This window comes from Panthera onca, chromosome B3 (genome assembly GCF_046562875.1).
Source record: "Panthera onca isolate mPanOnc1 chromosome B3, mPanOnc1 haplotype 2, whole genome shotgun sequence".
Taxonomy (NCBI): domain Eukaryota; kingdom Metazoa; phylum Chordata; class Mammalia; order Carnivora; family Felidae; genus Panthera; species Panthera onca.
The window spans coordinates 137,050,368-137,062,659 of record NC_138344.1 but is presented as its reverse complement, the minus strand read 5'-3'; the positions used below and the strand labels follow the sequence as shown (position 1 = coordinate 137,062,659).

Here is a 12,292-nt window from a genome sequence, read left to right as displayed (position 1 = left end):
TTTGTTGCTTTAGATGTTAATTTTGGTCGGTTTTGTTTTTCAGGGAATTTGCCCCCTTCTGAAGTACTTTCTTTAGTGGCTACTAAGATGTAACTGATACTAAAAATAGAAATAACCAGATAAAACTTTGTTCCACTTGGAAAAATTGCAACTTTTTAAAGAGATTGTTAAGTGATTTAACATGAAGAATACTCTTCATTGTGGTTCATGGAAGAATAAGCAGTGGTTAATGCCACTCAAATTAAGTTTTTTAAATACTCTTCCAGTTCGGGCACAAGTGTGATTTATGTGGACAAAGTTAGTTCCCTGAAAACAAATTATATTCAAAAGCTATTGTTATGTGGAATCTGTAATTAGATTCGGAGCTAAATTTTTAATCTTTGACCACATTGCATTTTGGATTAATTTGACTAGTGACTTATAATTTAACATGTTCTTGGTTCTTTGCAGGATTGTTTCTAAGTGATAGTAAAAATAAAAATAAGTCGTTAAAGTAGGAAGTAATAGCACCTTAAAAACATTTTGGGAGTGGGGCAGTCCATATTGAAATAACCTCTAGGATTGGTTCTTAGTGGTAAGAATTGTCAGCATTTATTCATTCAAAAAGATCCTGCTTGTGCCTGGCACCCCAGTTGGTTCTGGATATATAGATTTACTGTCTTTAACTGAAACTGTTGACTTTCTGAAAAAGTGGCACTCGATGAGACCTACAGTTGAGGCTGAGGGGTGGGGGGGGGGTGGTATATGCAAAGGCTCTGGGGTAGAAAGGCCCTTGGTGGATGTGTTTGCAGGGAGGAGGTAGAATTACACAAGTCCCAGTTAGAGATGGATGCAGGGCCGTGTGCAGTAAGGATTTTGGATTGTATCCTCTAAGTGCAGAGGGAATGCATTGAACTTTTGAGCCATCTTGCTATACTGGTTTGACTCATGTTTTCCCTATACCTAGTTACATGGTGCTTTGAGCTCCATTAATATTCTTCTCTTGTTTTTAATCGCTTTCTTTTCTTCCCCCTACCTAGGACTGATGGTTTTTGGTAGTCCTTGGCAGGAGGTTGGGTCTGGCAAATAGCAAACATTTACTCATGCTTTTGGTGTTGAGTGCATTCAGACAGTTCACTTACTGCCTCGGTCCCTTACAGACCTCAGGCTTTATCCATACAATAAGGCGGAAGCAGATGTAGAAAATTCTAAAACACATTTGGGGTGTCCTAGTGGCTTTGCTGGGTTCTGGTAGTATAGGAGGTTAACAACACATTGCCTTTGCAGGGTTTGGTAGCTGCCGGTTTTTTGCCTTTGGTCTAGTGTGGATTCTTTTCTATGTTTTTTCTTTCTTTCTTTCTTTTAAGAGGGTTGTAAATATTCTGAAAGATGTGAGCCTGCACGTGTAGTTTTGGTTCCTGCTTCTTTCCCCTCCTTTGTAGTCCCCAAATATGTCAATAATGTCACATGCTCTTAATTGTGCCTCACGCAGCGTGTTCTTTAGTGAGGCTCTTGCAGTGTTTCACCTCCTCCCCCCAGTACCCAAGTTCTCTTTTTCACGCCTAACACTGTATCTATTTTTTTAGTGATTTGCCTATGTGATGTAGCCACTGAATTAAATGTAGGTGTTGTGGGATGATGTAGGAGAGAGAGAGGAGCCAGAGGCTGACAGCTCCACAGACAGTTCCCGTTGTAGACCCGAGGGGCTCCCGGGTGGCTCAGTTGGTTAAGTGTCTGACTTCGGCTCACACCATGATCTTGCCATTCGTGGGTTCGAGCCCCCTGGCGGGCTCTTTGCTGACAGCTTGGAGCCTGGAGCCTGCTTCAGATTCTGTGTTTCTCCCTCTCTCTCTCTGCCCCTCCCCAGCTCGTGCTCTGTCTCTCTCTCTCTCTCAAAAATAAATAAACATTAAAAAAAAATAATAAAATAAGGCGGAGGCTGACAGGCAGATGAGGTCATGTGCCCAAGATCTCATAGCTTACAAATGGATCCCGTCACCACTCTGACTTTGGAGCCCACTTCTTTTCCCCTCTCATCTGGATTCTTTCTGTAATGTGTGTGTTCTGGGTTTAATTGTAACTGAGTGAAATAAGGGTGGTGACCTCAGGAGGCTGCATTTGTTCTGATGCTGCTTCTCTTCTCTTTTTTGAAGCATCTCTCGAATTTCCGTAATGGACATATATTTTTTTAAATTGTATTTAGCGGTAATGAATCTCCATCTTTCTTATTAGATCAGGTTTTGGAACAGCCTGAAGTTCTCTTGATCGCCAAGTGTGGATCTCCAAGTAGAGATGAGGTAGCCAAGGATAGAGAATCATCCCGAGAGAGAGAGTGACCAGCCATCCTGCCTCCTCCACGGTTGGGATAAGTGGGTGCCTAGTGCCCGGGACAGGGGACTTGCAGTGTGCAAATAGAGAAAGTTCCTGTATGAGTAGAGGCAGTGATTACAACGAGGAAAAGGAAGGTCCTTTCTAAAGGAAAGAGTAAACTTCAGAAGTTCCTTGTTTTGTCCGTCACCGCTCCTGCCTCTGGGCCTTGGAGGGCCTCATACACAGAGCCCTTGGCCGAGATGAACTAGGTGGGAGCCCTTGGCGTGTGCCGAGACTAGAAGAGCAGAGGCCCAGATCTTGTTGGAGCCCGCGGGTTCTCGGCCCTGGTGGGGCTGCACGGGAAGCCCTTTAGGCTGTGGCTCCTGCTTATCCCAACCTATCCTGCTGTTTGGACACTTGTGTGGGGCAGGTGCCACGGCACAGGGCTTATGATGTCCTCAGCGTGACTTGCCTGGTTTCTTTTCTTCACATGCTGGCTCCTCCCCCGCATGAGGCCCTGTTACTGTCCCCTCCCGGACTGAGTCCCTCCAGGACTGAGCTCCCGCCCGGCGCTCACCTTCTCCAGAATACAAGCCGGCGGTACGGATGTCTCGCTCAGTAAATATTTGTTGAATGAATAATTCAAGGGGCAGGAGGCAAAACAAAGGTCTTTTAAGTGGGGAAAATCACCTTAAGTGCCCCCCCTTTTTTTCCCCGTGTGTTTTGATAGTCAAATATCTGTATCAGTGTTTACTAGGGTTTTGTTTTTCACTTTGTTTGAAAAATATTGTCAAACTCCTGCGCTATAGGAATAGTCTAAAGAATTCCCACACCATTACCTACATGTACCAATAGGTAACATTTTGCCACATTTGCCTTCTCTCTCTGCCTTCCGTTGTTACTTTTCTGAACCTTTTTAGATCAAGTGGCAGGCCTTACACTCTTCACGACTGAATACTCGAGGTAGATTTTCTAAGAACAAGAGCAGATTCTCTTACATAATCACAGTGTAGTCACCGAATTCGGAGACTTTAGCATTGATGATGACAGTTACATTTCACCAGTGTCTCTGTGGGGGGAGGAAAAAACCTTTTCCTCTGGGCTCTTCGTGGATGGAGCCTGTGAATTAAATTGACAAAGGCCAGATGAACCAGACAGAAGATTTGTTTGGCATATGCACACTGGAGATTCACCCGGGAGGAGTGAAAACCCAAGGAAGCAGTTAGACTTGAGAGCATATGTACCATTTTAATAAAGGGCGATGTATTTTGGACGCGTGACAAGACAAAGGAATGAGAGTTGGGGCTTCTGGGGATGGTCAGTCGTGGGAAGGGAAATAGATGAGGGAGAGTAACAGGGACTATGTTAGTAAGGTTTGTTTATGCAGATTCACATCCTCCGGGTCTTTGGGATAATTAACATCTCTTCCTGGTACTGGAGTAGGGAGGAGGGACACTTTCACAAAGTGACGTTTATGTCCTGCGTTGAGGCAGAGAGGGAAAGGGCAGAGAATTCCTCCCGCAGCTGCTATTTCTCCGTTGCCTTCAGCCCAGAATACTCTTTACGCCAAAGTGGCCTGTTTTCGGGTGGCCTGTGCTGCCTCAGCCCAGTAATGTCCTTTATGGCCATTGTCCTTCTGTTGTACGGGATTCAGTCCAGGAACTGCACCGTGTGTGTTGCATGTAGTCGACACGTTTGTTTCCACTTGGAATCTGGAATCTTTTCTCAGATTGTATCTTCTGTGATGCTGACATCTTTGAAGAGCAGGAGCCAGTTGTTTTGTGAAATGAACCGCAAATTTCCTTTCCATGTTTCCTCATGATTAGATTCAGGCTTTGCAACTTTGGGCAGGAAAATCTACATAAATGACGTTTCTTTCTCAGTTCATCACATTTAGAAGTTACATGTCCGTTTGTCCCAGTCCCAGTTTGTCCCAGATGTCACTGTGGTTAAGGGTGTCATCTCTTGGGTGTTCCAGGGGCAACGTTACCAGTTCTCATTAGGGTTCGTAGGTAATCTGTGCAGAGATACCTTAAGATGACGTAAATATTCTTTTGTAAACTTCACCCAGCATCTTTAGCATCCGTTAATGACTCTTGCCTCAATTAGTAACGTGATGGTTAAAAATGGTGATTTTTTTTTGTCTTTCCTCTCCGTTTATTAGTTGACATTAAATAGAACTTTATCTAGATTTCACACCTAATAAAACAACGTTTCTAAAGCGAGTCTTTGGGTTTTCCCAGTTAGTTATGTTGTAACTTTAGAACTGTACATTATTGCTGAAACATTTTCAAGGTTTCTATCCAATCAGGTTGCATTAATGTGCAAGACGATTTTGCCGAGGTTCGGAGCTCTGGGAGGACGAGGCTGGCGGGATAGGATAGCTGGATGCTGGCAGGATTATCATTGTGCAGATGGGTGCCTCTGTACCTTTGATGGCTTCTGATCAGCCCTGAACTTTTCTTTGTTGGGGGACGGGGCAAGGATGGGGTGTTAAACTTGTGAAAATAATGTGGGCGGTTTAAAGTCTTTTAAAAGTAAGAAGTATCCAAATTGAATTTGTTATTTGGCCTGCAAAAAGATACATATTAATTTAAGGTTAGATCAGTAAGGCTTTTTTCTCTACCTGGAATTAGTTAATGAAAACCAAATTTATTGATATTTCCAGCTTTGCTTTAATTCTGTGCAAGTCAAGTATGAGACGATCTTTCCTTTGAAAAATCTTACAGTTTTGGGGGGAAATCGCTATAGCAATAGTATCTAATGTGGAGCAGAAGATACAAATTAAGCCATGATTTGGGTGGTAGGGTGGGCCCCTGTGTGCTGCATGAGAGGGGAGTCCAGTGATAGGTTTCAGGTTCTTTGGGGTGAGCGGCAGGTGGGGGCCCGGAAGCGGAAGCTCGTGTGAAGGCTGGGATACACGAGTCCTGGGCTTCTGGGGAAAGCGGAGAACACGAGTGGGTGCCCGTCTTGCGCTCCAGTGCTTGGTGCTTCCCCCCCTTGCCCGGAGCTTTTAATATGTTTGCTTTCCTGACTCAAGTTGACTAAGCTGAACAGCCATCATAGTCCGCGGTCTCTCAGACTCGTTTTGTCTCAGGACTAACCTCTCTTTAAATTTGTTTTTCTTTTTAATGTTTATTCGTTTTTGAGAGACAGAGACAGAGTGTGAGTGGGGAGGGGCAGAGAGAGTGGGAGACACAGAATCCGAAGCAGAGAATCCGAAGCAGGCTCCAGGCCCCGACAGAGCCCGACGCGGGGCTCGAACCCACGAACTGCGAGATCATGACCTGAACCGAAGCCGGACGCTTAACCGACTGAGCCACCCGGGCGCCCCAGGACTAACCTTTCTTTAGTATTAAAATGTTCATGTGTTGTGTTGTGTTAAAACAGCTTAACATAGAAAATGGTGGCCTTTTTTTTCTCTCATGGATGTTCTTATGTGATACGTAAAAGATAGACAAGAAGAGGGTCACGAATTGAGTAAATTCTAGCACTTGTTGAACAGTGTTTTTATTGAATAAAGGACAGACTCTTGAAATCAAACAGTAGCCTTAGAATTCACCTTGAAAGTTAGCGGTGTATTAGGTATTTACCTCTTGAAACAAACTGAAGGGTAAATGTCCTTGTAGGTAACCTGAAGGGGAGGGACAGTTCCAAGTGCCATTTTGGTGTGTAGGAATGTTGTCTTTTTAAGAAATATTCCAAGTACGTGGGCCACTGGCCGGCAGCCTAGAGATACTTTTTATGTGGACATTTTGATGGATGATATTTGTTAAAATGGTGTTTGACCTGTATTCAGTTTCGGTTTTGGACAGATCTAATTTTAGGCTTCATGACATTGAGATGTAAACATGTTTGTTACAGATTTACAGAAACCCAGAAATTTGGTTCATAGAGTAGTGCGAGAGAAGAAAGCTAGTGAATTTGTGGTTTAAGTCATAGAAGCTAGGGTAAGTTTTACCACATTTAATGGCTTCAGAAGGGAGAAGTTAAAAAAAAACTTTTTGTTTTCTTTGTTTTTGTTGGTTTTAATCTAAAGTCTAAATTATTTCTCTCTAGATTTATTTATTTAAGTAACCTCTACACCCAACATGGGACTTGAACCCACGATCCGAGATCAAGAGTCACATGTGCTACCGACTGAGCCAGGCAGGTGCCCCCGGAATCATTTCTCTCTAAACCGTGGTCTTACTGCAAATCATCCTCCACGTGAAAGTTTGTTTTCCAGTTCTAAAAGCAATAAATTTTTCGAATTGCAGGAAATTTTAGAATGCAGAAAAGTTTTAAGGAAAAAGATGGCTTATGGTCATAATCCCATCCTCAATTTTTGGATGAATTTTCTCTCTCCATTCTTTCCTTCCACCTTTTCTTCTTTTGTTTAGTTTGTAATTTGACTTTGTCATGATCTTCCTCTAAATAAAAGTGCTTTGCTGTTTTCCATTGTATTCCATACTGTAAGCAGTTTTGTTCATTACAAATTTTAAATTTGTAATTAAAATTTTTTGTTAACATTTATTTATTTTTGAGAGACAGAGTGTGAGTGGGGAGGGGCGGAGAGGGAGACACAGAATCTAAAGCAGGCTCCATGCCCTGAGCTGTCAGCACAGAGCCTGACTCGGGGCTCGAACTCATGGACTGCAAGATCATGACCCGAGCCGAAGTCGGACGCTCAACCAACTGAACCACCCTGGTGCCCCCAAACTGTCATCATTTTTTAAATGTTCATTTTTGAGAGAGAGAGAGCGAGCGAGCGTGCGGGGGAGGAGCAGAGAGAGAGGAGGACTAGATAGGGATGGGAGTGTGGTTGTATAAATCCTGCCATACACTGAGCATTTTCTGTGTCACAAGAACGTTTTTTCTACCAAGCTTCATATACGTGATCTTAACCAGATTCTCAATAATAGCTTAGTATATTTTACAGGCAAGGAAACCACCTTAGAGGGAGCCTGATAAACCGGGGTCGTCTTTGAGACTGGACCCCTTGTTGGCTTTCAGATGGTTTTTAAATGATAGATACTTAAAAAAAACCACTTTGCTTTCCGGCTCCCCAGGTGGCCTTACCCCATGCCCCTCCCATGTGGCGGGCCTCGGAGAGGAGTGACTGTAAGTGAGAAAGTATTAAGGGGTGAGGGCATCACCTCGGCTTCCGAAGGTCAAACGGCTGAGACTGCTCGTGCCCTGACTCTAACTTAGAAAAGGAAGGTCGGTGGGAGTGGTTTTGAAACAACTTGGGTCCTTGCCGTGCACAGAATCCTCTTTGAAGGAGCCAAGCTTTGGTGCGCTTAGCTCTGTCATCATTTTAAAAGCTCCTCCCCCTAACGTACTTGGATGGCAAACTCTAAGATTTCTCTAGTATTCAAGTTCCAAGAAATGGAAGTTTGTTATTTGGCATGGATATTGTTTGAGAATATATTTTATGGGTTTGTTTTGTTTTAAAGACGAGTGTTGAGGAAGTATAATTGAAAACAGAACCTCCTCTTTCACCCAGAAAAATCTGTCCACGCAGGTAGAGGGAAGAAAACAGTTTTCTTACTGGGTAAGCATTAAACCGGAGGGCCACGGGCCTCACAGGCTGTCCGCTAAGCAGGCTCCAAAGACCAAGAGATGTCACTCTTCTGTACAGTCAAGTGGTTATGACATTTGACATCCATGTTTTCAAGATAAAATTGCTCATTTCCTCATATCTTCGTGACCAGAGGTAGGTTTTGCGGTTTGGAGTTCGGTGACACATGAGGCCCATCTCTACCTAGGAGACTGCGAGACGTCGGGCCTTGTCTTTCTTGAGGATTAGGTTTCAGGGATACCTTTCAGGTGCTAGGAAAACGTTCCTGAGATGGGAGACCGGCTACAGGCTCTTTGGCTTTTAAAGAGATTCACTTCCGTTTGGAAAGTGTCGAGAAAGAAATTGTGAACAAAGGGAGGGAGGGAAGGAGAATCTCTTCCTTTTATGACCCACTGGGAGAGGGAAGCCTCTTACTTGTAACTTGCCTTTATGCCAGTAATCGTCTAGACCCATCACTTTGCGTCTATAAGCACGGACTCCCTTGGTGATTTCAGGCTTGGTGGGTAAAATGCCCCGGATCTCCGACATCGTGTTTGTTGCCGGGATCCAAAGGCTCTTCAAACAGTCCTCAGTTTTATCTGTTTTCGCTTACAGGAGTACTTCTGACAGCATTTTACCGTCACGGTGTTAACGCGTGGTTTTCTTTGCTTCACTATGGGACTTTAGAGTAGTCGGCACGTGCTGGGCTTCGTGAGAGTAGGAAGGAAATCTGGACAGCGATACCTGTGGAGTTAAGAGTGTCGGCACCTGTGACGCGTGACGATGAAATGACTGAGTTGCAAGTTGTGTTACCGGTCTTGAAAATGTGTACCGGCAAGCTCTAGATGCTTCTGGACCTTAGATCAGAATGGTTAAGCTGTCTGTTGTCACAAGCCTTTGTCTGAAGGGGTATGGCTGGAGTTAGATGCTAGTTAATGTGCGTGAAGTTTGTTGGTTCGGACTGAACCTTGACCGAGTGCCTGATACCTGGCACGTCTTTTTTGGAGCTATCTAAAAGGGGCTTCTCAAACAGGAGTTTGCATGTTTGTAGTCGAAGTTCTGATCATCAATTAAAATGAGAAAACTTGACCTGTTGGCTCTGTATTTGTGAACACAAAATAAGTTTTCATTGTACTTGGTGCGTTAACTCTCTGACGTCAGTACCGAAATGCCTAAGGAAATAATTTGGGTAACAGTGATTTTGTAAGAGTGGAGTTGAATTTTAAAGCATTGTCAGCTTTATTATTTTAGTTAATGGTGTTTTGAGAAAAGGTTCGAACGTGAATGACAGCGGGGCGGAGCGTGACAGATGAGGCCTTGATGGTGGACTGAGTCTGTATCTTCCCAGGTGGTGGGACAGAATGCAATTAAGCGTCACAGTAGGAGGTAGCTTTAGAAACCCACACAGGCGCCAGGAGAGGGGAGATCCGCTCCTGGGAACCTGGGAAGCATGGTTACCGACCCACATGGTGTTCCCGCAGTTTCAAAGTCAGATTTTACCGGCGGTGGGGGGGGGGGGGGGGGGGGTGGTGGATGGAATTTACTGCCAAGAATTCTCCCTTCTATCTAACTGGATTGTGCCAACAACCTGCACACGTTCTCAGTTGTACTAGAACATAACAAAGGCTAATTTTGAAGGCAGCTCTTTCAGGTGTGTACTGTTTTCTTGACTCTGAGTAGAAAAATAAGTCACCAGGAATCTTACTCTGATAAGTATGTAAAGTTTGTCGAATAGGAATTTTCTTAAAGTTGGTTTTTAACAACGAGTTTAATGTTCTAAAATATTCTCTCTGATTGCTTTTAGGTTACCTAGGGTGTGAATTAATACAGACTTGGAAACTGAAAGAACTTAGAATCAGCATTTTGAGGTAAACATGTACATACTACAGCAGTGCTAAGACCTGCTTTGTTAACTGACTAGCAAAACGAACTTGTCTGTGAAATGAGAAAGCGTCACCTGTGCTCGAATGGCCTTCGCCCGACTAGACCAGACACGGATGAGTTTCACGGTTTCTTTTCCCGAGCCTCTGGGAGTGGAGACACTGCAGTCATTAGCGTAATGAGCACGAGCAAGATTTGGTGTCAAAGCCGACAAAATCAACATTTGTTATTTAAATGAAGCTTCCCGTGTTAACACACTTCCTTAGTTTTTGATCTGTGATCTTTTACCAGAACCGCACTGAATTTATGGTTCTTTATAACAGTATTGTTGGGGTGTGTTCTGAATTCTTTTATTCATGAATGAATTCTGTAAGAGAGTTTATAGTGTGGATTGAACTGTTGTGTTTTTAATTCCATTCTGAGAAATTGAAATTGCTGACAGATTTCATGCACGTATCGCGGTGATTGGGATTTCTCAGCCAAGTGCCTCTTTCGGTGATCTTCGTTTCTTTGGTGTACGTGAATTTAGGAAATGACATATACGTGGCATTGCCATTTTTACCCCCCGTTATTCTAGCTGCTATCTTTAGATTTTGTTTACTGTGTTTGATTTTCTTGTATTCCTTTTGCAGCCTTTTCTTGAACTTTCCTCTAACTTTTTCTTTTCCCCAGATCTCTGGGAATTAGACATGCTATTGTTGCCAGCCCCCACTCTCTTGTTCTTTGTTTTAGAATAAGACTTCATACCCTAAAATAACCCAAATGTCTTTTGTTTAAAATGTAATACAAAATAATGGTCTTTTATTTAACTTTTCTTATCAATGGCGCTTTCTTGTAGATGTGTTTATATTCAGTTTTAAGTACAGGAATCTTAAACTTGGCTATTTTTGCATTTATTTTTAGAGCAGAAGCTTGGGCATGCTGTGATTTTCCAATAAACTGCTATCACAATGTCAAAATGCAGCTCGGACAACAGCAACACAGAGATCTCAAACATTAAAACGGTAAATCTGTGATTTATCTATCATACGTGGAAAGAGGAAGAGAGTTTGTTCGTGTGTTTTACTAAATTATTTCTGAGAAAATACTACGTAGAAGCTATACAATGGCCTCACCAATTTTGTGGATGTAAATTGTTTGTCCAGAAACTTAAACTCTGTCATCGAGGAGCCATCACAAGGCATTGTCTGTTGGCTCTGCGAAAGCAGTTAATCAATAATCAGTTCATCTGTGAAACTACAGAACGTTTACTTACCAGCAGGGATTCAGAGCTTTTCCTGAAGACCAGCTTAAGGGGAAAAAAAAATCTACTTAAACACACCAAAGAAAGTAAAAATTGGCAAAATTACAGATTGCTCTGTTTTCACATTATTGGATTACCTGTTGAGGTTTTTCATCTTGGATTCGCTTTCCCTAAATAGAAAGTATCTCTGGGGCCAGCCACTGTACATTCAATCGGTGAAGATGAACTTAACTATTGTGACCTGACGGAAAAGCAGGTTGAGAGGGTTAAATCGCGGTCCCCTGTCTCCTTGCAGACCCTCTCCCGCACCCGCCCTCCCAGGAGAGGGTGTGGGTTTCCAAAACCTACACAAATACCTTTGGAACTGTGACGATTCTGTTCTGTATGTTATTGTGCGACAGTCGTGACTCTCTTGTTGAGTTTATCAAATACTCGCTTGAACTTGATTCTTCACGCGTGCTCCTACACACGTGTGCCGGTAGAAGAATCAGGGTGTACATGCATCCCTGTGCAAATGCGTGCCAGGTGACCTGATGTCTGCAAGGTGCACAGAAGCCGTTTGAAATTTTTTATTGTCACTCACGTGGGCACGGTTTTCATTCTACAAACTGCACTGTTTGTCTGCCACGTTCTGGGGGTGGCTTGGTGTGGCGGGCGAACCGAGTGTGCAAGGGAGTCCCAGTCTCACCACTTGTACATATTTACTTTTCGAGAGTCTTTTTTTGGAAACAGTTTCAAACGTACAGCGAAGTCACAAGGTTAAGAGTGGGGCAGAGAATCCGCGCTTTGCTTAACGTGTTGCACACATTTGCTGTACGTGTATGTGGTTTCTTTGTCTGAACTATTCGAGGAGAAGTTGCGTACATCTCATGGCCCTTTACCCCTGGACACCGTGGGGTCTGCTTCTTAGGAATAAGGCTGCTTTCTTAAACAGCCTTAGTGCCGTGACCAGCCTCGGTGACTTTGACAGTTCTATCAGGGGCTCTGTAATGCCCTCTGTGGCATCGTTCTGCAGTACAGGATCCAGTCTGAGATCACTCACTCCAGTTAGCTGTCATGTCTCTTTATAGTCTTTCATCTGGAACGTTTTTAGAGTTTTTCTTTGTATTTTACACATTTTTAAAGGATACAGTCTCCCTTTGGAAAAATAGAACATTCTTCTCATTTATTTTTTTAGACTCTTTCTCGGGCCTTATTAGTTACAGTTCTGCCACTGTTATCTCTGTGAGAAAGAATGGTGGCAGCGGTGACAGCAGCAGGAAGGGGTGTCGCGGGTTCCTGGCTCCACTTGGTGTTGGCAGGTGAAGGAAGAACTCTTTGGGGACTGGCATTGCCAC

The 12,292-nt window shown here is 43.5% G+C and overlaps 1 protein-coding gene across 5 annotated transcripts in view; it reads left to right on the top strand.

Annotated features, from left to right (window-relative positions):
- The window catches only part of DICER1 (dicer 1, ribonuclease III), a 70,598-nt gene that overhangs the window by 11,943 nt on the left and 46,363 nt on the right, over positions 1–12,292 (top strand). For all 5 annotated transcript variants that reach the window (XR_009606558.2, XM_060620673.3, XM_078447882.2 and 2 more), the window contains exons 2-3: positions 9,636–9,699; positions 10,616–10,716. The gene's annotated coding sequence lies outside the window, so the exon portion shown is untranslated. The remainder of the gene's footprint in view (positions 1–9,635; positions 9,700–10,615; positions 10,717–12,292) is intronic.